General features: G+C 46.8%; 1 protein-coding gene across 1 annotated transcript in view; it reads right to left on the bottom strand.

Annotated features, from left to right (window-relative positions):
• The window catches only part of LOC119979660 (ectonucleoside triphosphate diphosphohydrolase 1-like), a 67,608-nt gene that overhangs the window by 27,524 nt on the left and 14,561 nt on the right, over positions 1–25,523 (bottom strand). The gene's annotated exons all lie outside the window — the stretch shown is intronic.

Genomic DNA, 25,523 nt, shown 5'->3' with positions numbered 1-25,523 from the left:
ATTTGCATATTCTTCTATTTTTGAAACATTCTGGTCAATATGATCCCTCAGCCAACATCACCAGAACAAAATATTTAGTCATTTTCTCTTTGCTATTTGTGAAACACATAGAAAATAGAAGCAGGAGGAGCCATTCAGCCCTTCGAGCCTATTCCCCCATTCATTATGATCGCAGCTGATCATCAAATTCAATACCCTGATCTCACATTTCCCCCATATCCCTCGATCCCTTTAGCCCCAAGAGCTGTATCTAATCCTTCTGTAAATCACACAACGTTTTGGCCTCAACTACTTTCTGTGGGAGTGAATTCCACAGATTCACCTCTCTCTGGGTGAAGACATTTCTCCTCCCCTCAGTCCTAAAAGGTTTACCTCTTGTCCTCAACACTGACCCCTGGTTCTGGACTGCCCCATCATCGGGAACATTCTTTTGAATCTACCCTGTCTAATCCCTGTGAGAATTTTGTAAATTTCTATGAGATCCCCTCTCACTCTTCTAAACTCCAATGAATATAATCCTAACCAACTTAGTCTCTCCTCATGTGACAGTCCCACCATCCCAGGAATCAGCCTGGTAAACCTTCGCTGCCCTCCCTCCATAGCAAGAACATCCTTCCTCAGATAAGGACCCCAAAACTGCTCTCACAATACTCCAGGTGTGGCCTCACCAATGCCCCATACAATTGCAGTCGACCATCTCTATTCCTATACACAAATCCTCTCGCTATGAAGGCCAACATGCCATTTGCCTTCTTTACTGCCTGCTGTACCTGCGAGCTTACTTTCAGCGACTGATGCACAAGGACACCAAAGTCTCGCTGAATATCTACTTCTCGCAATTTACACTCATTCAATTAATAATCTGCCTTCCTATTTTTGCTACCGAAGCGGATACCTCACATTTATCCACATTATACTGTATCTGCCATGCACGTGCCCATTCACTCAGCCTGTCCAAATCCCGCTGAAGGATCTCTGCATCCTCCTCACAGCTCACCCTCCCATCCAACTTTGTATCAACTGCAAATTTGGAGATCATGCATTGGTTCCCTCATCTAAATCATTAATAAATAATGCGAACAGTTGGGGTCCTAGCATAGATCCCTGCGGTATCCCATTAGTCACTGCCTGCCAATCGGAAAAAGACCCATTTATTCCAATGTTTTGCTTCCTGTCTGCTAACCAGCTTTCTATCCATCTCAAGACACTACCCACAATCCCATGTGCTACTCTAATCTGCTCTGTGAGACCTTGTGAAACGCCTTCTGAAAGTCTAAATAAACCACATCCACTGGTTCTCCCTGATCAACTCTATTAGTTACATCTTCAAAGAATTCCAGTAGATTTGTCAAGCATGATTTTCCTTTGGTAAATCCATCCTGACCTTATCTGATTTATACCACTGTTTTCCAAATGCTGTGCTATGAAATTCTTGATAATTGACTCCAGCAACTTCCTTACTACCGACGTTAGACTCACTGGTCTATAGTTCCCTGTTTTCTCTCTACCTCCTTTTTGAATAGCAGGGTTTACATTCCCTACCCTCCAATCTGGAGGAACCATTCCAGAGTCCGGGTTCCCAACTGGTCAGACCGAATGTCAACCGCGCGGTCGGGAATTCGGCCCATCGGGGGTGAAGCATCGCGGGAGGGCTTTCCAATGATGTGCCAATGCTATTGCAATGCCGCGCGATGCAATTACGCCATTTTGGAGGGGGTGGAGACTCGAAAACCATCATCAAATTGGCGTTGCCCCGATTTGGGCGTCGGAAGGGATTCTCCGCCCGATCGCCGATTACAATATCGCCGTTGGGCAACGGAAAATCCCACCGCTTGATATGGTTGTTGGAGGTCCCTGGCTATAGATGGAGGTCCCTGGCTATAGATGGAGGTCCCTGGCTATAGATGGAGGTCCCTGGCTATAGATGGAGGTCCCTGGCTATAGATGGTCCCTGGCTATAGATGGAGGTCCCTGGCTATAGATGGAGGTCCCTGGCTATAGATGGAGGTCCCTGGCTATAGATGGAGGTCCCTGGCTATAGATGGTCCCTGGCTATAGATGGAGGTCCCTGGCTATAGATGGAGGTCCCTGGCTACAGATGGAGGTCCCTGGCTACAGATGGAGGTCCCTGGCTATAGATGGAGGTCCCTGGCTATAGATGGAGGTCCCTGGCTATAGATGGAGGTCCCTGGCTATAGATGGAGGTCCCTGGCTACAGATGGAGGTCCCTGGCTATAGATGTTTCAACAAGATTAGGGAGGATGGTAAAAGAGGTGGGGGGGGGGGGGGGTGGCATTGTTAATTAGAGATAGTATAACAGCTGCAGAAAGGCAGTTCAAGGGGGATCTGCCTACTGAGGTAATATGGATTGAAGTCAGAAATAGGAAAGGAGCAGTCACCTTGTTGGGAGTTTTCTATTGGCCCCCCAATAACAGCAGAGATGTGGAGGAACAGATTGGGAAACAGATTTTGGAAAGATGCAGAAGTCACAGGGTAGTAGTCATGGGTGACTTCAACTTCCCAAACATTGAGTGGAAACTCTTTAGATCAAATAGTTTGGATGGGGTAGTGTTTGTGCAGTGTGTCCAGGAAGCTTTTCTAACACAGTATGTAGATTGTCCGACCAGAGGGGAGGCCATATTGGATTTAGTACTTGGTAATGAACCAGGGCAGGTGATAGAATTGTTAGTGGGGGAGCATTTTGGAGGTAGTGACCAGAATTCTGTGACTTTCACTTTAGTAATGGAGAGGGATAGGTGTGTGCAACAGGGCAAGGTTTATAATTGGGGGAAGGGTAAATACAATGCTGTCAGACAAGAATTGAAGTGCACAAGTTGGGAACATAGGCTGTCAGGGAAGGACACAAGTGAAATGTGGAACTTGTTCAAGGAACAGGTACTGCGTGTTTTTGATATGTATGTCCCTGTCAGGCAGGGAAGAGATGGTCGAGTAAGGGAACCATGGTTGACAAGAGAGGTTGAATGTCTTGTTAAGAGGAAGAAGGAGACTTATGTAAGGCTGAGGAAACAAGGTTCAGACAGGGCGCTGGAGGGATACAAGATAGCCAGGAGGGAACTGAAGAAAGGGATTAGGAGAGCTAAGAGAGGGCATGAAAAATCTTTGGTGGGTAGGATCAAGGAAAACCCCAAGGTCTTTTACAAATATGTGAGAAATATGAGAATGACTAGAGCGAGGGTAGGCCCGATCAAGGACAGTAGCGGGAGATTGTGTATTGAGTCTGAAAAGATAGGAGTGGTCTTGAACAAGTATTTTTCTTCAGTATTTACAAATGAGAGGGGCCATATTGTTGGAGAGGACAGTGTGAAACAGACTGGTAAGCTCGAGGAGATACTTGTTAGGAAGGAAGATGTGTTGCGCGTTTTGAAAAACTTGAGGATAGACAAGTCCCCCGGGCCTGACGGGATATATCCAAGGATTCTATGGGAAGCAAGAAATGAAATTGCAGAGCCGTTGGCAATGATCTTTTCGTCCTCGCTGTCAACAGGGGTGGTACCAGAGGATTGGAGAGTGGCGAATGTCATGCCCCTGTTCAAAAAAGGGAATAGGGATAACCCTGGGAATTACAGGCCAGTTAGTCTTACTTCGGTGGTAGGCAAAGTAATGGAAAGGGTACTGAGGGATAGGATTTCTGAGCATCTGGAAAGACACTGCTTGATTAGGGATAGTCAGCACGGATTTGTGAGGGGTGGGTCTTGCCTTACAAGTCTTATTGACTTATTTGAGGAGGTGACTAAGCATGTGGATGAAGGTAAAGCAGTGGATGTAGTGTACATGGATTTTAGTAAGGCATTTGATAAGGTTCCCCATGGTAGGCTTATGCAGAAAGTAAGGAGCCATGGGATAGTGGGAAATTTGGCCAGTTGGATAACGAAACTGGCTAACCGATAGAAGACAGAGAGTGGTGGTGGATGGCAAATATTCAGCCTGGAGCCCAGTTATCAGTGGCGTACCGCAGGGATCAGTTCTGGGTCCTCTGCTGTTTGTGATTTTCATTAACGACTTGGATGAGGGAGTTGAAGGGCGGGTCAGTAAATTTGCAGATGATACGGAGATTGGTGGAGTTGTGGATAGTGAGGAGGGCTGTTGTCGGCTGCAAAGAGACATAGATAGGATGCAGAGCTGGGCTGAGAAGTGGCAGATGGAGTTTAACCCTGACAAGTGTGAGGTTGTCCATTTTGGAAGGACAAATATGAATGTGGAATGCAGGGTTAACGGTAGGGTTCTTGGCAATGTGGAGGAGCAGAGAGATCTTGGGGTCTATCTTCATAGATCTTTGAAAGTTGCCACTCAAGTGGATAGAGCTGTGAAGAGGCCTATGGTGTGCTAGCGTTCATTAGCAGAGGAATTGAATTTAAGAGCCGTGAGGTGATGATGCAGCTGTACAAAACCTTGGTCAGGCCACATTTGGAGTACTGTGTGCAGTTCTGGTCACCTCATTTTTGGAAGGATGTGGAAGCTTTGGAAAAGGTGCAAAGGAGATTTACCAGGATGTTGCCTGGAATGGAGAGTAGGTCTTACGAGGAAAGGTTGAGGGTGCTAGGCCTTTTCTCATTAGAACGGAGAAGGATGAGGGGCGACTTGATAGAGGTTTATAAGATAATCAGGGGAATAAATAGAGTAGACAGTCAGAGACTTTTTCCCCAAGTGGAACAAACCATTACAAGTGGACATAAATTTAAGGTAAATGGTGGAAGATATAGGGGGGATGTCAGAGGTAGGTTCTTTACCCAGAGAGTAGTGGGGGCATGGAATGCACTGCCTGTGGAAGTAGTTGAGTCGGAAACGTTAGGGACCTTCAAGCGGCTATTGGATAGGTACATGGATTAGGGTAGAATAATGGAGTGTAGATTAATTTCTTCTTAAGGGCAGCACGGTAGCATTGTAGATAGCACAATTGCTTCACAACTCCAGGGACCCAGGTTCGATTTCGACTTGGGTCATTGTCTGTGTGGAGTCTGCACATCCTCCCCGTGTGTGCGTGGGTTTCCTCCGGGTACTCCGGTTTCCTCCCACAGTCCAAAGATGTGCAGGATGGTGAATTGGCCATGATAAATTGCCCTTAGTGTCCAAAATTCTATGATTAACCTAGGACAAAAGTTCGGCGCAACATCGTGGGCCGAAGGGCCTGTTCTGTGCTGTAGTTCTCCATTTTTATTTCTTTCTAACATCTGGAAAAGATGAAGTTTACCATTAGAGGCTCACTGGGGAGTTTCTATCAGAAATGGCGGCCGTTCATCCTTTAAAGACCTGGACACGTTGGAGGGTTAGGCGGAGGTGTGGGGGGAGGCGGGGCTTGAGTTATAAGGGATTAGTTTAAATATCATAGGTTTTCTTTATCCATTGTATTCATTAATCACTTTTAAAATTTTTGATTCAGTGTTTATATAATGTGTATATATCTTTATTAACATGTATGTTGCTGTTTATATTTGATAATTTAATAAAAGTACTTGCTTAAAAAATTGGAAGGATATTGCATTATTTGAACACTTGGCATTTTTAAAACAAACGTTATACGTTCATCGTGTGCTGTCAATAAGATTGCAGTGAACTCATCCACACGGTCCTTGAAGGGGACAGCTGTTTGAACTCTTTTAATTGATGAGAAATTCTGGTTTTAAGGCAAAGGCTAGTGATTTACTGGAATTCGGAACACAATTCGCCGCTCTGCTCACAGAAGGCCAGACTGTCAATGTTTCCAATCAATAACCCTGTCCGAACACAGATGAAACATTAACCTTTGTGTTTCTGTCTCACAGATGCTGCCAAGTCTCGGAAACAATTGTTTGCTACGAACTGGAACCAGTGCCGCCCTGTCTGATATCAGCAGTGCCTTTATAACATAAAGTAATCCATCACCAGACAGTGACCCTGGCTTGGAAATCACTCTCATCCACAGAGTGTAGTTAAGGATGTAAACAAAATGAATGGGGTTTCCTGCTCAGGTAGGTCACCCGAGCTTCCTGGAGAGTCAGAACAACACTTTCCATTTAATTCTGCAAACAACTTCCTTTGTATAGGGTTCGACAGCCCAGTTACTTTCCAATGGTGGAGTTCTAAGTGTTGTGACCAGTCAGATTTCCCTGAACCTCAGGGTTATTTGTACAGAATTATCTTTCTCAAGAGCTCCCACACACCCACAAGAGGACAAATGTTGCTGTGAATGTGCCACACTCCCATTTCTCTCGCTGCCACGGAGACAGTGCCATGCCCAGTTGACAGATGCACTGTTAAAGGGACAGCAGCTTTAATTGTTCTGATAATATTAGTAGCTTCATTGTAGCCTACTGGTGACAATAAGTGATTATTATTATATTACTGTAACTCTCACAGGCACTCAGAGAGGTGGAGTCCTTTTAACCTGACAGCAAAACCAGTTCAAATTATCTTTCACAACAACACTGGCATCTACCTGGCAAAGTAGAACATTCCACACAACTCCAGGGTCCAGGTTCAATTTATGGCTTGGGTCACTGTCTGTGCTGAGTCTGCACGTTCTCCCCGTGTGTGCGTGGGTTTCCTCCGGGTACTCCGGTTTTCTCCCACAGTCCAAAGATGTGCAGGTTAGGTGGATTGGCCATGATAAATTGCCCTTAGTGACCAAAAAAGTTAGGAGGGGTTATTGGGTTACGGGGATAGGGTGGAGGTGTGGGCTTGGGTATGGTGGTCTTTCCAAGGGCAGATGCAGACTTGATGGGCCAAATGGCCTCCTTCTGCACTGTAAATTCTATGATGCCCTGTGAAGCTGAGCAGTAGTCTGCATGGCCTTGTGATGAAAGTGAGCGTGGATGCTGTAACAAAGTGGAAATGGAAGTCACAACAACTGCATTTTACACAGAGTATTGGATCAGTCCACAACTGACCAAATCTAACCTAGCCCATTACTGGCCTATCAATCTACTCTCAATCATCAGCACAATGATGGACTGTGTCCTTGACAATGCTATTGTCATAACCTGTATACGCATGGGATCTATGGGGTGGGACGATTGTATTCCCCGTGTCCTTTGCGGAATACGGGCTTCCCCACTAAAGGGCAGTGGAAGTTTAATTACCATTCTATATAAGGTCAGCCAATTCAGGACCGGCCGTGTCAGACCCGGTTGGGTACCATCAGTAGCCGTGGGCCATCGGTAGCCGTGGGCCATCGGTAGCCGTGGGCCATCGGTAGCCGTGGGCCATCGGTAGCCGTGGACCATCGGTAGCCGTGGGCCATCGGTAGCCGTGGGCCATCGGTAGCCGTGGGCCATCGGTAGCCGTGGGCCATCGGTAGCCGTGGGCCATCGGTAGCCGTGGGCCATCGGTAGCCGTGGGCCATCGGTAGCCGTGGGCCATCGGTAGCCGTGGGCCATCGGTAGCCGTGGGCCATCGGTAGCCGTGGACCATCGGTAGCCGTGGACCATCAGCACTCATTCCAACTTTGATTCAAACCTGGACAAAGAGCTGAATTTCAGAGGTGAGATTAGCTGCTCTTGACATCGAGGTTACATTTCGCTGAGTGTAGAACCGGACTGCTCGAGTAAAACTATGTCAATCAGAATCAAGGGGATAAGTCTCCACTGATTGGAGACAGACACAACACCAAGACTGTAAAGGTTGGAGGTCAACCGTCTCAGCTCCAGGAGTTCCTCAGGTGAATGATTCACCTGAGGAAGGAGCAGGGCTCCGAAAGCTAGTGTTTGAAACAAACCTGTTGGACTTTAACCTGGTGTTGTAAGACTTCTTACTGTGCTCACCCCAGTCCAACGCCGGCATCTCCACATCAGAAGTGGGGATGTTTGCGATGGCTGCACAATGTTCAGCACCATTCTCAACTCCTCAGATAGTGAAGCAGCCCATGTCCAAATGAAGCAAGACCTGGGCAATGACCATCTCCGGCAAAAGAGAATCTCACCATCTCCACTTGACAGTCAACAGGGTTTCCATCACTGAATTTCCCCCACAATCAACATCCTGGGTGGGTGGCATTGACCAGAAGCCAGACATATAAATACTGTGGCCACAGGATCAAGTCAGATGCTGGGAATACTGCAGTGAGTAACTCACTTCCTGACTCCCCCCAAAGCCTGTCCCCCAACTACAGGGCACAAATCATAGAATATTCTCCACTTGCCTGGATGAGTGCAGCTCCAACAACACTCAAGAAGCTCAACACCATCCAGGACATGGTAGCCATGCTTCATTGAAACCCAGGCAGGGGGATGGGAACCAGATTAGGAAGTTAGAGGTCAGCAAAGAAGCAGCAACTAAAGCCAGTAAGGTACTAGATAATAAACTCAATGTGACTAAGGGTAAGAATAGACAGGGAAGAGATGATGAACACAAAGATGGTCTGAGGTGCATTTGTTTTAATGCGAGAAGTGTAGCAGGTGAGGCAGATGAACTTAGGGCTTGGATCAGTACCTGGGAATATGATGCTATTGGTATTACTGAGACTTGGTTGAGGGAAGGGCAGGACTGGCAACTGAATATCCCAGGGTATAGATGCTTCAGGAGGGATAGAGAGGGAGGTAGAAGGGGTGGAGGAGTTGCATTACTCATCAGAGATGATATCACAGCTGTGATTAAGGAGGGCACGATGGAGGATTCGAGCACTGAGGCAATATGGGTGGAGCTGAGAAATAGGAAGGGTGCAGTAACATTGTTGGGACTTTACTACAGGCCTCCCAAAAGCGAGCATGAAGTAGAGGTACAAATATGCAGACAGATTATAGAAAAATGTAGGAGCAATAGGGTGGTTGTGATGGGAGATTTTAACTTCCCCAACATTGAATGGGATTCGTGTAGTGTTGGAGGCGTAGATGGAGCAGAGTTTGTAAGGAGCATCCAGGAGAGTTTTTTAGAGCAGTATGTAAATAGTCCAACTCGGGAAGGGGCCATACTGGACCTGGTATTGGGGAATGATCCTGGCCAGGTGGTTGATGTTTCAGTCGGTGATTACTTTGGGAATAGCGATCACAATTCTGTAAGTTTTAGAATACTCATGGACAAGGACAAGAGGGGTCCGAAAGGAAGAGTGCTAAATTGGGGAAAGGCAGAGTATAACAAAATTCAGCAGGAGCTAGGGAATGTGGATTGGGAGCAGCTGTTTAAGGGTAAATCCACATTTGAAATGTGGAAGTCTTTTAAGGAAAGGTTGATTAGAGTGCAGGACAGGCATGTCCCTGTGAAAATGAAAGATAGAAATGGCAAGATTAGGGAACCATGGATGACGGGTGAAATTGTGAGACTAGCTAAGATGAAAAAGGAAGCATACTAGGATCGAGGCAACTCAAAACTGGTGAAGCTTTGGAGGAATATCGGAAAAGTAGGACGAATCTCAAACGCGCAATAAAGAGGGCTAAAAGGGGTCATGAAATATCTTTGGCTAACAGGGTTAAGGAAAATCCCAAAGCATTTTATTCGTATGCAAGGGGCAAGAGGGTAACTAGAGAAAGGATTGGCCCACTCAAAGACAAAAGAGGGAATTTATGCGTGGACTCAGAGGAAATGGGTGAGATTCTTAATGAGTACTTTGCATCGGTATTCACAAAGGAGAGGGACAAGACGGATGTTGAGGCTAGGGATGGATGTTTAAATACTCTCGGTCAAGTTGTCATACGGAAGGGGGATGTTTTGGGTATTCGAAAAGACATTAAGGTGGACAAATCCCCAGGACCGGATGGGATCTATCCCAGGTTACTGAGGGAAGCGAGGGTCGAAATAGCTGGGGCCTTAACAGATATCTTTGCAGCATCCTTGAGCACGGGTGAGGTCCCGGAGGACTGGAGAATTGCTAATGTTGTCCCTTTGTTTAAGAAGGGTAGCAGGGATAATCTAGGGAATTATAGACCTGTGAGCTTGACGTCAGTGGTAGGCAAACTGTTGGAGAAGATACTGAGGGATAGGATCTATTCACATCTGGAAGAAAATAGACTTATCAGTGATAGGCAGCATGGTTTTGTGCAGGGAAGGTCATGTCTTACAAACCTAATAGAATTCTTTGAGGAGGTGACAAAGTTAATTGATGAGGGAAGGGCTGTAGATGTCATATACATGGACTTTAGTAAGGCGTTTGATAAAGTTTCCCATGGCAGGTTGATGGAAAAAGTGAAGTCGTATGGGGTTCAGGGTATACTAGCTAGATGGATAAAGAACTGGCTGGGCAACAGGAGACAGAGAGTAGTGGTGGAAGGGAGTGTCCCAAAATGGAGAAGGGTGACTAGTGGTGTTCCACAGGGATCCGTGCTCGGACCACTGTTGTTTGTGATCTACATAAATGACCTGGAGGAAGGTATAGGTGGTCTGATTAGCAAGTTTGCAGATGATACAAAGATTGGTGGAGTTGCAGATAGCGAGGAGGACTGTCAGAGAATACAACAAAATATAGATAGATTGGAGAGTTGGGCAGAGAAATGGCAGATGGAGTTCAATCCAGGCAAATGCGAGGTGATGCATTTTAGAAGATCAAATTCAAGAGCGGACTATATGGTCAATGGAAGGGTCTTGGGGAAAATTGATGTACAGAGAGATCTGGGAGTTCAGGTCCATTGTACCCTGAAGGTGGCAACGCAGGTTGATAGAGTGGTCAAGAAGGCATACAGCATGCTTGCCTTCATCGGACGGGGTATTGAGTACAAGAGTTGGCAGGTCATGTTACAGTTGTATAGGACTTTGGTTAGGCCACATTTGGAATACTGCGTGCAGTTCTGGTCGCCACATTACCAGAAGGATGTGGATGCCTTGGAGAGGGTGCAGAGGAGGTTCACCAGGATGTTGCCTGGTATGAGGGTGCTAGCTATGAAGAAAGGTTGAGTAGATTAGGATTGTTTTCGTTGAAAAGACGGAGATTGAGGGGGGACCTGATTGAGGTCTACAAAATTATGAGAGGTATGGACAGGGTGGATAGGAACAAGCTTTTCCCAAGAGTGGGGGTGTCAGTTACAAGGGTGAGAGGGGGAAAGTTTAAGGGAGATGTGCGTGGAAAGTTTTTTACGCAGAGGGTGGTGGGTGCCTGGAACGCTTTACCAGCGGAGGTGGTAGAGGCGGGCACGATAGCATCATTTGAGATGCATCTAGACAGGTATATGAACGGGCGGGGAACAGAGGGAAGTAGACCTTGGAAAATAGGAGACAGGTTTAGATAAAGGATCTGGATCGGCGCAGGCTGGGAGGGCCGAAGGGCCTGTTCCTGTGCTGTAATTTTCTTTGTTCTTTGTATCACTTTAAACATTCACCCCCTGCAGCAGCAATGCACAGTGGCAGCCATGTGTATTATCTAGCACATGGACTGTAGCGTCTCACCAAGGCTCCTTCAACAGCAGCTTCTAAACCGCTGACCTCTACCACCTGGAAGAGGACATAACTGTAGGTATTCCTACACCAAAAGACTGCGGAATTACAGACAATGGCTGACTGCTAACTTCTGAAGAGTTATTAGTTATTGGAAATAAATGCTGGTCCTGCCAACGACATCCGTATCCCATGAACATGGCACTATTTAACTTGCAGCTGATTAGCAGCGAGAGTCCAGCTTGAATGGTGGATTTGGGCTGTTTTGGGCTTTTCAAAAGGTGCCACATAAATGATCAAGAACAAGATGAGTGTTAATGATGTTTGAGTGATATACTAACATTGGATTCATTTACGGGGTGTGAGAGTCGCTGGCTAGGCCAGCATTTATTGTCCATCCCTAAATGGGTCTTGAGAAGGTGGTGGTCAGTTGCCTTTGTGAACTGCTGCTGTCCATGTGGTGTAGGTACACCCACTGTGCTGTCAGTGAGGGAGTTCCAGGGGTTTGACCCAGCGACAGTGAAGGAACTGCGATATATTTCCAAGTCAGGATGGTGAGTGACTTGGAGGGGAACCTCCAGGTGATGGGGTTCCCAGGTCTTTGCTGCTCTTGTCCTTCTAGATGGAGTGGTCGTGGGTTTGGAAGGTGCTGTCTAAGGAACCTTGGTGGGTTACTGCAGTGCATCTTGTGGAAGGTACACACGGCTGCCACTGTTCGTCGGTGGTGGAGGGACTGAATGTTTGTGGAAGGAGGAACAATCAAGCGGGGCTGCTTTGTCCTGGATGGTGTTGAGCTTCTTGAGTGTTGTTGGAGCTGCGCTCATTCAGGCAAGTGGAGAGTATTCCATCATACTCCTGACTTGTGTCTTGTAGATGGCGGACAGGCTTTGGGGGGGTCAGGTAGTGAGTTACTTGCCACAGGATTCCAAGCCTTTGACCTACTCTGGTAGCCACAGTGTTAATGTGGCTGGGTCCAGTTATTTTCTGATCAATGGTAACCCCCAGCATGTTGATTGTGGGGTATTCAGCGATAGTAATGCCATTGAATGTCAAGGGGTAATAGTTCACTTTTATTGGAGATAGAACATAGAACATAGAACATTACAGCGCAGTAAAGGCCTTTCGGCCCACGATGTTGCGCCGACCTGTGAAACCCCTCTAAAGTCCCTCTACACTATTCCCTTATCGTCCATATGCCTATCCAATGGCCATTTGAATGCGTTTAGTGTTGGCGAGTCCATTACTGTTGCAGGCAGGGCATTCCACGCCCTTACTACTCTCTGAGTAAAGAACCTACCTCTGACATCTGTCCTATATCTATCTCCCCTCAATTTAAGCTATGTCCCCTCGTGCTGGACATCACCATCCGAGGAAAAAGGCTCTCACTGTCCACCCTATCTAATCCTCTGATCATCTTGTACGCCTCAATTAAGTCACCTCTTAACCTTCTTCTCTCTAACGAAAACAGCCTCAAGTCCCTCAGCCTTCCCTCATAAGATCTTCCCTCCATACCAGGCAACATCCTGGTAAATCTCCTCTGCACCCTTTCCTTTTAAAAAAAAATAAAATTTAGATTACCCAATTATTTTTTCCAATTAAGGGGCAATTTAGCGTGGCCAATCCACCTACACTGCACATTTTTTTTTGGGTTGTGGGGGTGAAACCCACGCAGCCACGGGGAGAATGTGCAAACTGCACCCAGACAGTGACCCAGGGCCGGGATCGAACCTGGGACCTCAGCGCCGTGAGGCGGTTGTGCTAACCACTAGGCCACCGTGCTGCCCTTCTGCACCCTTTCCAATGCTTCCACATCCTTCCTATAATGCGGCGACCAGAACTGCACACAATACTCCAAATGTGGCCGCACCAGAGTTTTGTACAACTGCAACATGACCTCATGGCTCCGAAACTCAATCCCTCTACCAATAAAAGCTAACACACTGTACGCCTTCTTCACAACCCTATCAACCTGGGTGACAACTTTCAGGGATCTATGTACATGGACACCGAGATCGCTCTGCTCATCCACACTACCAAGAATCTTACCATTAGCCCAGTACTCTGTCTTCCTGTTATTCCTTCCAAAATGAATCACCTCACACTTTTCTGCATTAAACTCAATTTGCCACCTCTCAGCCCAGCTCTCCAGCTTATCTATGTCCCTCTGTAACTTGTAACATCCTTCTGCACTGTCCACAACTCCACCGACTTTAGTGTCATCTGCAAATTTACGTACCCATCCTTCTACGCCCTCCTCCAGGTCATTTATAAAAATGACAAACAGCAGTGGCCCCAAAACAGATCCTTGTGGTACACCACTAGTAACTGGACACCAGTCTGAACATTTCCCATCCACCACCACCCTTTGTCTTCTTCCAGCTAGCCAATTTCTGATCCAAACTGCTAAATCACCCTGAATCCCATGCCTCTGTAGTTTCTGTAATAGCCTACCGTGTGGAACCTAATCAAACGCTTTACTGAAATCCATAGACACCACATCAACTGCTTTACCCTCAACCACCTGTTTGGTCACCTTCTCAAAGAACTCAATCAGGTTTGTGAGGCACGACCTACCCTTCACAAAACCATGTTGACTATCCCTAATCAAATTATTCCTTTCCAGATGATTATACATCCTATCTCTTATAAACCTTTCCAATACTTTGCCCACAACAGAAGTGAGGCTCATTGGTCTATAGTTACCGGGGTTATCTCTATTCCCCTTCTTGAACAAGAGGACCAAATTTGCTATCCTCCAGTCTTCTGGCACTATTCCTGTAGACAAAGATGACTTAAATATCAAAGCCAAAGGCTCAGCAATCTCCTCCCTAGCTTCCCAGAGAATCCTAGGATAAATCCCATCCGGCCCAGGGGACTTATCTATTTTACCACTTGCCAGAATCGCTAACACCTCCTCCTTATGAACCTCAAGCCCTTCTCGTCTAGTACCTGTGTCTCAGTATTCTCCTCGACAACATTGTCTTTTTCCTGTGTGAATACGGACGGAAAATATTCATTTAACACCCCACCTATCTCCTCAGACTCCATGCACAACTTCCCACTACTGACATTGACTGGCCCTACTCTTACCCTAGTCATTCTTTTATTCCTGACATACCTATAGAAAGCTTTAGGGTTATCCTTGATCCTACCTGCCGAAGACTTCTCATGTCCCCTCCTGGCTCTTCTTAACTCTCTCTTTAGGTCCTTCCTAGCTAACTTGTAACTCTCGAGCGCCCTAACTGAACCTTCACGTCTCATCTTTACATAAGCCTCCTTCTTCCTCTTGACAAGTGTTTCAACTGCTTTAGTAAACCACGGTTCCCTCGCTCAAACACTTCCTCCCTCCCTGCCAGGTACATACTTATCAAGGATACGCAGTAGCTGTTCCTTGAACATGCTCCACATTTCCATTGTATCCATCCCCTGCAGTTTTCCTCTCCAGGCGATGCATCCTAAGTCTTGCCTCATCGCATCATAATTGCCTTTCCCCGAGATATGACTCTTGCCTTGCGGTATATACCTATCCCTTTCCATCACTAAAGTAAACGTAATCGAATTGTGGTCACTATCACCAAAGTGCTCACCTACCTCCAAATCTGACACCAGTCCTGGTTCATACTCAGTACCAAATCCAATACGGACCCATCTAAAGTACTCGAACTATAGTATTTCCAGTCAATATTTGGAAAGTTAAAGTTCCCCCATAACAACTACCCTGTTACTTTCGCTCCTATCCAGAATCATCTTTGCAATCCTTTCCTCTACATCTCTGGACCTTTTCGGAGGCCTATAGAAATCCCCTAACAGAGTGACCTCTCCTTTCCTGTTTCTAACCTCAGCCCATACTACCTCAGTAGTCGGGGCCTCATGAAACGTCCCTTCTGCCACCGTAGTACTGTCCTTGACTAACAATGCCACCCCTCCCCCTTTCTTACCACCTTCCCTGAGCTTACTGAAATATCTAAACCCCGGAACCTGCAACAACCATTCCTGTCCCTGCTCTATCCATGTCTCTGAAATGGCCACAACATCGAAGTCCCAGGTACCAACACATGCCGCAAGTTCACCCACCTTATTCCGGATGCTCCTGGCATTGAAGTAGACACTTTAAACCACCTTCCTTCCTGCCGGTACACTCCTGCAACTTTGAAACCTTACTCATGACCTCACTACTCTCAACCGCCTGTATACTGGAGCTAAAATTCAGGTTCCCAAACCCCTGCTGAACTAGTTTAAACCCTCCCGAAGAGCATTAGCAAACCTCCCCCCCCCCCCCAGGATATTAGTACCCCTCTGGTCCAGGTGACGACTATCCCGTTTGTAGAGGTCCCACCTACCCCAGAACGAGCCCCAATTATCCAGGAATCTGAAACCCTCCCTCCTGCCCCATCCCTGTAGCCACATGTTCAACTGCTCTCTCTCCCTATTCCTCGACTCGCTAGCACGTGGCATGGGTAACAACCCAGAGATAATAACTCTGTTTGTCCTGGATCTAAGTTTCCACCCTAACTCCCTGAATTCCTGCCTTACATCCCAATCCCTTTTCCTACCTATGTCGTTGGTACCTATGTGGACCACGACTTGGGGCTGCTCCCCCTCCCCCTTAAGGATCCCGAAAACACGATCCGAGACATCGCGGACCCTGGCACCTGGGAGGCAACACACCAACCGCGGGTCTCTCTCGTTCCCACAGAATCTCCTATCTATCCCCCTAACTATGGAGTCTCCAATGACTCATGTTCTACTCCTCTTCCCCTTCTCTTCTGAGCAACAGGGACAGACTCTGTGCCAGAGACCTGTACCCCATGGCTGACCCCTGGTAAGTCCCCCCCAACAGTATCCAAAGCAGTATACTTGTTACTAAGGGGAACAACCACAGGGGATCCCTCTACTGACAGCTTACCCCCAGCCCCTCTCACCGTCACCCATCTATCTTCATTCTTTGGAGTAACTACCTCCCTGAAGCTTCTATCTATGACCACCTCTGCCTCCCGAATGATCCGAAGTTCATCCAGCTCCAGCTCCAGTTCCCTAACATGGTTTCTGAGGAGCTGGAGTTGGGTGCACTTCCCACAGATGAAATCAGCAGGGACACTGACGGCATCCCTCACCTCAAACATTCTGCAGGAGGAACATTGTACTGCCTTCCCTGCCATCCCCTCTCGATAAAACAAGAAAAAGAAAGGAAGAGCTTACCTGATATGGTCATTACCTGGCACTTATGTTGTGTGAATGTTATTTGCCACTTGTCAGCCCCGACCTGGATATTGCCCAGGTCTTGCTGCATTCGGACATGGACTGCTTCATTATCTGAGGTGTCACGAATGGTGCTGAACATTGTGCAGTCATTCGCAAACATCCCCACTTCTGACCTTATGATGGAAGGAAGGTCATAGAATCATCGAATTATAGAATATACAGTGCAGAAGGAGGCCATTCAGCCCATCGAGTGCACCAGCTCTTGGAAAGAGCACCCCACTTAAGTCCACACCTCCACACTATCCCCGTAACCCAGTCACCCCACCTAAGCTTCTGGACAATAAGGGCAATTTAGCATGACCAATCCACCTAACCTGCACATCTTTGGACCGTGGGAGGAAACCCACACAGACACGGGGAGAACGTGCAGACTCCACACAGACAGTCCCCTAACCCATCTCATTGATGAGATGGTTGAACACTACCCTGAGAAACCCCGGCAGTGAACATACAAACAAACAAAACAAACTAGGATCAGTGTTTGGTCACTCGGCCCCTCAAACTTGCTCAGCCATTCAACAAAATCATGTGACTGCTTTAATTTTAACCTCAACTCCCGATAAACTTTCACCCACTTGTAATGAAGAATCTATTGCTCTGCCTTAAATATATTCACAAATTCTGTTTCCAAAGCCCTTTGAGGACATGTGACCTGATCACTTGCTCCTATTTCCAATAATCTTCTGTTGATTTTTGACTTTCACGTCTGTTGAGCCCAAATCAACTCGACAAGGATGCCTCTGCTTTTATCAACAGGACCATAAATATCTCCGAGATGTTTTCCGTCTAGCAACATCTCCTGCACCACACGATGAAGTCTTTGAGTTAAACTGGAGCAAAACAGGCAGCATGGTGGCGCAGTGGTTAGCACTGCTACCTCACGGCGCTGAGGTCCCAGGTTCGATCCCGGCTCTGGGTCACTGTCCATGTGGAGTTTGTACATTCTCCCTGTGTCTGCGTGGGTTTCACCCCCACAACCCAAAGCCGTGCAGGTTAGGTGGATTGGCCACGCTAAATTGCTCCTTAATTGGAACAAAAGAATTGTTGTACTTTATTCTCTGCAGCTAAATCCTCCTCACAGCTTGGAGCCGCTTCAAACAATTATCTCCAAAGGAAAAACAACATTCCTTCCATCTGATATTTCCCAGTTACATTATTCATTCATACTTCACCAAGGGCAACCAAACTGTAATCGTGAAACAACAAACAGAGGAAATGGAGCCCGGAGATGTTGGTTTGATGTGTGCGAGTGAACAGGGTTCACACGAGTCCCATTTTGTTTGTTTGCTTCTCATTTCCAGCATTTACCGCCAGTTATGCAAAGACAACAGACAGTCTGAGACTCTTGTTGTCAATACACAGCCGTTCCATTAGCAAATCCATTAGCAAATCCTCCGCCGTGTCTCCTTGTGGTGAAGCACAGCAATATTACAGACCATATGGACTTGAATCATCTGTTTCTCTCTCCACAGATGTTGCCAGACGTGCTGGGTTTATCCAGCATTTTCTGTTTTTATTTCAGATTTGCAACATCTGCAGTTTTTTGCTTTTATTAATAATTTCTATCTTTGTGTCTTCAACAAATTTGGCAACTTCAGTCCCGACATCCAAGTCAGTTACATAAATTATAACAGGGTTAAGGAAAATCCCAAAGCATTTTATTTGTATGTAAGGAGCAAGAGGGTAACTAGAGAAAGGATTGGCCCACTCAAAGACAAGAGAGGGAATTTATGCGTGGACTCAGAGAAAATGGGTGAGATTCTTAATGAGTACTTTGCATCGGTATTCACAAAGGAGAGGGACAAGATGGATGTTGAGGCTAGGGATGGATGTTTAAATACTCTCGGTCAAGTTGTCATATGGAAAGGGGAAGTTTTGGGTATTCTAAAAGACATTAAGGTGGACAAGTCCCCAGGACCGGATGGGATCTATCCCAGGTTACTGAGGGAAGCGAGGGTCGAAATACCTGGGGCCTTAACAGATATCTTTGCAGCATCCTTGAGCACGGGTGAGGTCCCAGAGGACTGGAGAATTGCTAATGTTGTACCTTTGTTTAAGAAGGGTAGCAGGGAAAATCCAGGGAATTATAGACCCGTGAGCTTGACGTCAGTGGTAGGCAAACTGTTGGAGAAGATACTGAGGGATAGGATCTATTCACAACTGGAAGAAAATAGACTTATCAGTGATAGGCAGCAAGGTTTTGTGCAGGGAAGGTCATGTCTTACAAACCTAATAGAATTCTTTGAGGAAGTGACAAAGTTAATTGATGTACAGAGAGATCTGGGAGTTCAGGTCCATTGTACCCTGAAGGTGGCAACGCAGGTTGATAGAGTGGTCAAGAAGGCATGCAGCATGCTTGCTTTCATCGGACGGGGTATTGAGTACAAGAGTAGGCAGGTCATGTTACAGTTGTATAGGACTTTGGTTAGGCCACATTTGGAATACTGCGTGCAGTTCTGGTCGCCACATTACCAGAAGGATGTGGATGCTTTGGAGAGGGGTGCAGAGGAGGTTCACCAGGATGTTGCCTGGTATCGAGGGTGCTAGCTATGAAGAAAGGTTGAGTAGATTAGGATTGTTTTCGTTGAAAAGACGAAGGTTGAAGGGGGACCTGATTGAGGTCTACAAAATTATGAGAGGTATGGACAGGGTGGATAGCAACAAGCTTTTTCCAAGAGTGGGGGTGTCAGTTACAAGGGGTCACGATTTCAAGGTGAGAGGGGGAAAGTTTAAGGGAGATGTGCGTGGAAAGTTTTTTACGCAGAGGGTGGTGGGTGCCTGGAATGCTTTGCCAGCGGAGGTGGTAGAGGCGGGCACGATAGCATCATTTAAGAGGCATCTGGACAGATATATGAACGGGCGGCAACAGAGGGAAGTAGACCTTGGAAAATAGGCGACAGGTTTAGATAAACGATCTGGATTGGCGCAGGCTGGGAGGGCCGAAAGGCCTGTTCCTGTGCTGTAATTTTCTTTGTTCTTTGTTCTATAAAGTGAGGCCCCAGCACTGATCCCTGTAGCACACCACTCGCCATATCCTGCCAAACAGAAAAAGATCCATTTATGCCTCCTCCTCCTGTTAGCTAGGCCATCATCAATCCATGCTACCCCCGACACCATGACATTTTATTTTCTGCAATAACCTTTGACTTGGCCTTCTGGTAATCTAAGTACAGTGCCCCCCCCCCTCCCCCCCTATCCACAGCACGTATTCCATTCTCAAAGACTCCAATAAGTTGGTTAGACATGATTTCCCTTTCACAAAACCATGGTGACTCTGCCTGATTATCTTGAACTTATCAAAGTGTCTCACCATGAGTTCTTTACTAATAGTTTTGAACATTTTCCATGTGACAGATGTACCACCCTTGTGACATAGTCCGTACATAGTAGACAAGAGGAGGGTAAACCCCAGAATGTGTCCATGCTTGGACGTGATTTGATTTGATTTATTATTGTCACATGTATTAGTATACAGTGAAAAGTATTGTTTCTTGCATGCTGTACAAACAATGCATACCGTACATAGGGAATGAAGGAGAGGCTGCAGAATATAATGTTACAGTTATAGCTAGGTGTTTTACAGTGGGAAACCCCCCTTTGGTGTTCTGTCTGGTGATTGGTTCTTCCGTGGAAGAAAATTTTTCACTTTGTGATATTAATCTTCGGAAGACAGAGCTGGCTACAGCACTTATTGACATCTGATATGTGGTCTGCAGATGGCACATTCAGTATTGCTCCCAGCCTCTTTTCTCAGATATATGTAATTATGGTAAAAAACACGGAGGAGTTACTCCTACGGTTTATGCTCTTTTGCCCAACAAGCAACGCACCACATATGCGAGAATGTTCGCATTATTGAAAGAAATCGAACCCAACTTGAAACCCAGTTCAATCGTCTGTGATTATGAACAAGCTGCGCACAGTGCTATGAAAGACATATTCCCTGATGTTCAAATAAAAGGATGTTTTTTTCATTTAGCTCAAAATATGCAAAAACATCTAGCTAGTATGGGGTTCCGTAGTTTGTATAACACTGATCCAGATTTCGCGTTAAAAGCTAAAATGATTATTGCCATTGCCTTTGTACCTTTGAACAAAATCGATGAATATCTGGATGCTTTAGCGACCCAACTGCTGCAAGAACTTCAAGATTTACTCAACTGGTTTGAAGATACATATGTTGGTCGTCTGAACAGACGAGGAAATGGTAGACAAACACCTTTATTTCGCCCTGAGATTTGGAACCTTTATCAGAGAACATTAAACGGGGAAGACCGCACAAACAATAATGCGGAGGCAGCCCACCGTCGATTGAAATATGAACTTGGCATGCATCATCCCACCATATGGAAACTAATTGATGGCCTGCGTAAAGTACAGAAAGGTAGAGATGCAGATTATGAAAGGTTACTAGCCGGCCATGAACCGCCACAAAAACTAAAAAAGTATAGAGATGCAGATAAAAGAATACATGAAACTGTTCTTAAATTTGAAAACATGGATGCTATCGAGTACTTGAGGAGCCTTGCTCATAATTACCAAATGAACTAAACTAAAGGTTTTTTAACTTTAGCTTTTAACTAAATGAACTAATTTAAGGTTTTTAACTAAATGAACTAATTTAAGGTTTTTAATTTACAATAAAGATAAAAGAATACATGAAAGTGTTCTTAAATTTGAAAATTTGAGTACTTGAGGAGCCTTGCTCATAATCACCAAATGAACTAAACTAAATGAACTAATTTAAGGTTTTTAAATTTACTTGCAACAATTTGCAACAAGTTACTAGCCACAAAAACTAAAAGAATTTCTGTCGTCTGCGCCCAAACGGCCGCGCCAAATTGGCTGCGCCCAATTGTCCCATGGCACCCAAACGGCTGCGCCCAAACGGCTGCGCCCAAACGGCTGCGCCCAAACGGCCGCGCCCAATTGTCCCAACCCCCACTGAGCCAGTGGAAAATCCTGGCCAGTCTTTCTATTCCGCTCCTGAGACACATACTTTCAGAGTGAAATAGACCCAAGGAGCAGCTTAAAAAGGAGGGGAGGTGGTTGGCAGGGAATGAAGTCTGACTAACGGGCGGGAGGTTTTTAAAAGCTTTTGAAAATTGAAGGGGGTGAGAGATTTGAGGTACCAAAGCCGGAGGATGATAAATGACGGAGGATGACGGAGGGGGATTAGCAGAACACCGGCATCTCCTCTCTCCAGGAAATACACCCATGCAGTGCAGGAAGTGGATGTTTATTGCCAAGTTTACCTTTGACATTGACTGTTACAGCACACACGTGAAATTCAATACAATTCCCGGATTCCCTTCTCATCGAATCTCCCCCGACATCTGGTTTTTATTTGTTGTAAAATCAAAGGATGAACCATCCACGCAGCTCCAGTCGGCTTTATTTTGTGTCAGTGATACAGATGTGGTCTCCAATAATTGATTATAATCAACATCTGGAAATGGAAACCGTGTCACAGCTTTGGGAATTAGCAGGAAGTCAAGGGTAGGAGTTCACTTCACAATCACAATGCTGGAATTTCTAACTTGGCTTATACCCTGTGAGTTAATGCCAATTTACTTTGTAACTCGGGTTTTTTGAGGTTTGAATGAAGAATGGTGAGACTCTGCTCAAAGAGAGTTTGCAATGATTCTGGAAACCTCGTCATCCATTGATGTGGAAATCCATTGTCACCAAACTGCACTGCAAATTTCCAAATACCTGGAGGGAGTGTCAGAGACAGAGTGAGGGTCAGAGACAGAGTGAGGGTCAGAGACAGAGAGAGTGAGGGTCAGAGACAGAGACAGAGTGAGGGTCAGAGGCAGAGTGACAGTCAGTGACAGAGACAGAGTGACAGTCAGTGACAGAGTAACAGTCAGAGACAGAGTGAGAGTCAGAGACAGAGTAACGGTCAGAGACAGAGACAAAGTGAGCGTCAGAGACAGAGACAGAGTGACGGTCAGTGACAGAGACAGAGTGAGGGTCAGAGACAGAGAGAGACGGTCAGTGACAGAGACAGAGACAGAGTGACGGTCAGTGACAGAGACAGAGTGAGGGTCAGAGACAGAGTGAGGGTCAGAGACAGAGAGAGTGACAGAAACAGAGTGACGGTCAGAGACAGAGTAACGGTCAGAGACAGAGTGACGGTCAGAGACAGAGTGACGGTCAGTGACAGAGTGAGGGTCAGAGACATAGTGACGGTCAATGACAGAATGACGGTCAGTGCAGAGACAGAGTGACGGTCAGTGACAGAGTGACGGTCAGTGACAGAGACAGAGTGACGGTCAGTGACAGAGACAGAGTGATGGTCAGAGTCAGAGTAACAGTCAGAGACAGAGTGACGGTCAGAGACAGAGTAACAGTCAGTGACAGAGTGACGGTCAGTGACAGAGACAGAGTGACGGTCAGTGTCAGAGAGACGGTCAGTGACAGAGAGACGGTCAGAGACAGAGTGACGGTCAGTGACAGAGACAGAGTGACAGTCAGAGACAGAGACAGAGTGACGGTCAGTGACAGAGACAAAGTGATGGTCAGTGACAGAGACAGAGTGACGGTCAGAGACAGAGTAATGGTCAGAGACAGAGACAGAGTGACGGTCAGAGACAGAGTGACGTTCAGAGAGAGTGACAGAGTGACGGTCAGAGACAGAGTAATGGTCAGAGACAGAGACAGAGTGATGTTCAGAGACAGTGACAGAGTGACGGTCAGAGACAGAGTAATGGTCAGAGACAGAGACAGAGTGACGGTCAGTGACAGAGACAGAGTGACTGTCAGAGACAGAGTGACGGTCAGTGACAGAGACAGAGTGACGGTCAGTGACAGAGGCAGAGTGACGGTCAGAGTCAGAGTAATGGTCAGATACAGAGTGACGGTCAGAGACAGAGTGACGGTCAGAGACAGAGACAGAGTGACGGTCAGAGACAGAGTAATGGTCAGAGACAGAGACAGAGTGACGGTCAGTGACAGAGACAGAGTGACTGTCAGAGACAGAGTGACGGTCAGTGACAGAGACAGAGTGACGGTCAGAGTCAGAGTAACGGTCAGAGACAGAGTGACGGTCAGAGACAGAGTGACGGTCAGAGACAGAGACAGAGTGACGGTCAGAGACAGAGTAATGGTCAGAGACAGAGACAGAGTGACGGTCAGTGACAGAGACAGAGTGACTGTCAGAGACAGAGTGACGGTCAGTGACAGAGACAGAGTGATGGTCAGAGTCAGAGTAACAGTCAGAGACAGAGTGACGGTCAGAGACAGAGTAACAGTCAGTGACAGAGTGACGGTCAGTGACAGAGACAGAGTGACGGTCAGTGTCAGAGAGACGGTCAGTGACAGAGAGACAGTCAGAGACAGAGTGACAGTCAGTGACAGAGACAGAGTGACAGTCAGAGACAGAGACAGAGTGACGGTCAGTGACAGAGACAAAGTGATGGTCAGTGACAGAGACAGAGTGACGGTCAGAGACAGAGTAACGGTCAGAGACAGAGACAGAGTGACGGTCAGAGACAGAGTGACGTTCAGAGAGAGTGACAGAGTGACGGTCAGAGACAGAGTAATGGTCAGAGACAGAGACAGAGTGATGTTCAGAGACAGTGACAGAGTGACGGTCAGAGACAGAGTAATGGTCAGAGACAGAGACAGAGTGACGGTCAGTGACAGAGACAGAGTGACTGTCAGAGACAGAGTGACGGTCAGTGACAGAGACAGAGTGACGGTCAGTGACAGAGACAGAGTGACGGTCAGAGCCAGAGTAATGGTCAGATACAGAGTGACGGTCAGAGACAGAGTGACGGTCAGAGACAGAGACAGAGTGACGGTCAGAGACAGAGTAATGGTCAGAGACAGAGACAGAGTGACGGTCAGTGACAGAGACAGAGTGACTGTCAGAGACAGAGTGATGGTCAGTGACAGAGACAGAGTGACGGTCAGAGTCAGAGTAACGGTCAGAGACAGAGTGACGGTCAGAGACAGAGTGACGGTCAGAGACAGAGACAGAGTGACGGTCAGAGACAGAGTAATGGTCAGAGACAGAGACAGAGTGACGGTCAGTGACAGAGACAGAGTGACTGTCAGAGACAGAGTGACGGTCAGTGACAGAGACAGAGTGATGGTCAGAGTCAGAGTAACAGTCAGAGACAGAGTGACGGTCAGTGACAGAGACAGAGTGACGGTCAGTGTCAGAGAGACGGTCAGTGACAGAGAGACAGTCAGAGACAGAGTGACAGTCAGTGACAGAGACAGAGTGACAGTCAGAGACAGAGACAGAGTGACGGTCAGTGACAGAGACAAAGTGATGGTCAGTGACAGAGACAGAGTGACGGTCAGAGACAGAGTAACGGTCAGAGACAGAGACAGAGTGACGGTCAGAGACAGAGTGACGTTCAGAGAGAGTGACAGAGTGACGGTCAGAGACAGAGTAATGGTCAGAGACAGAGACAGAGTGATGTTCAGAGACAGTGACAGAGTGACGGTCAGAGACAGAGTAATGGTCAGAGACAGAGACAGAGTGACGGTCAGTGACAGAGACAGAGTGACTGTCAGAGACAGAGTGACGGTCAGTGACAGAGACAGAGTGACGGTCAGTGACAGAGACAGAGTGACGGTCAGAGCCAGAGTAATGGTCAGATACAGAGTGACGGTCAGAGACAGAGTGACGGTCAGAGACAGAGACAGAGTGACGGTCAGAGACAGAGTAATGGTCAGAGACAGAGACAGAGTGACGGTCAGTGACAGAGACAGAGTGACGGTCAGAGACAGAGAGAGTGACGGTCAGAGACAGAGTGATGGTCAGTGACAGAGACAGAGTAACGGTCAGAGACAGAGTGATGGTCAGTGACAGAGACAGAGTGACTGTCAAAGACAGAGTGAGGGTCAGTGACAGAGACAGAGTGACGGTCAAAGACAGGGTGAGGGTCAGTGACAGAGACAGAGTGACGGTCAGAGACAGAGACAGAGTGAGGTTCAGTGACAGAGCGACG

This window comes from Scyliorhinus canicula, chromosome 16 (genome assembly GCF_902713615.1).
Source record: "Scyliorhinus canicula chromosome 16, sScyCan1.1, whole genome shotgun sequence".
In the NCBI taxonomy this organism is placed as follows: Eukaryota; Metazoa; Chordata; class Chondrichthyes; order Carcharhiniformes; family Scyliorhinidae; genus Scyliorhinus; species Scyliorhinus canicula.
The sequence above is the reverse complement of the archived record's forward strand: the minus strand, read 5'-3'. Positions and strand labels throughout refer to the sequence as shown.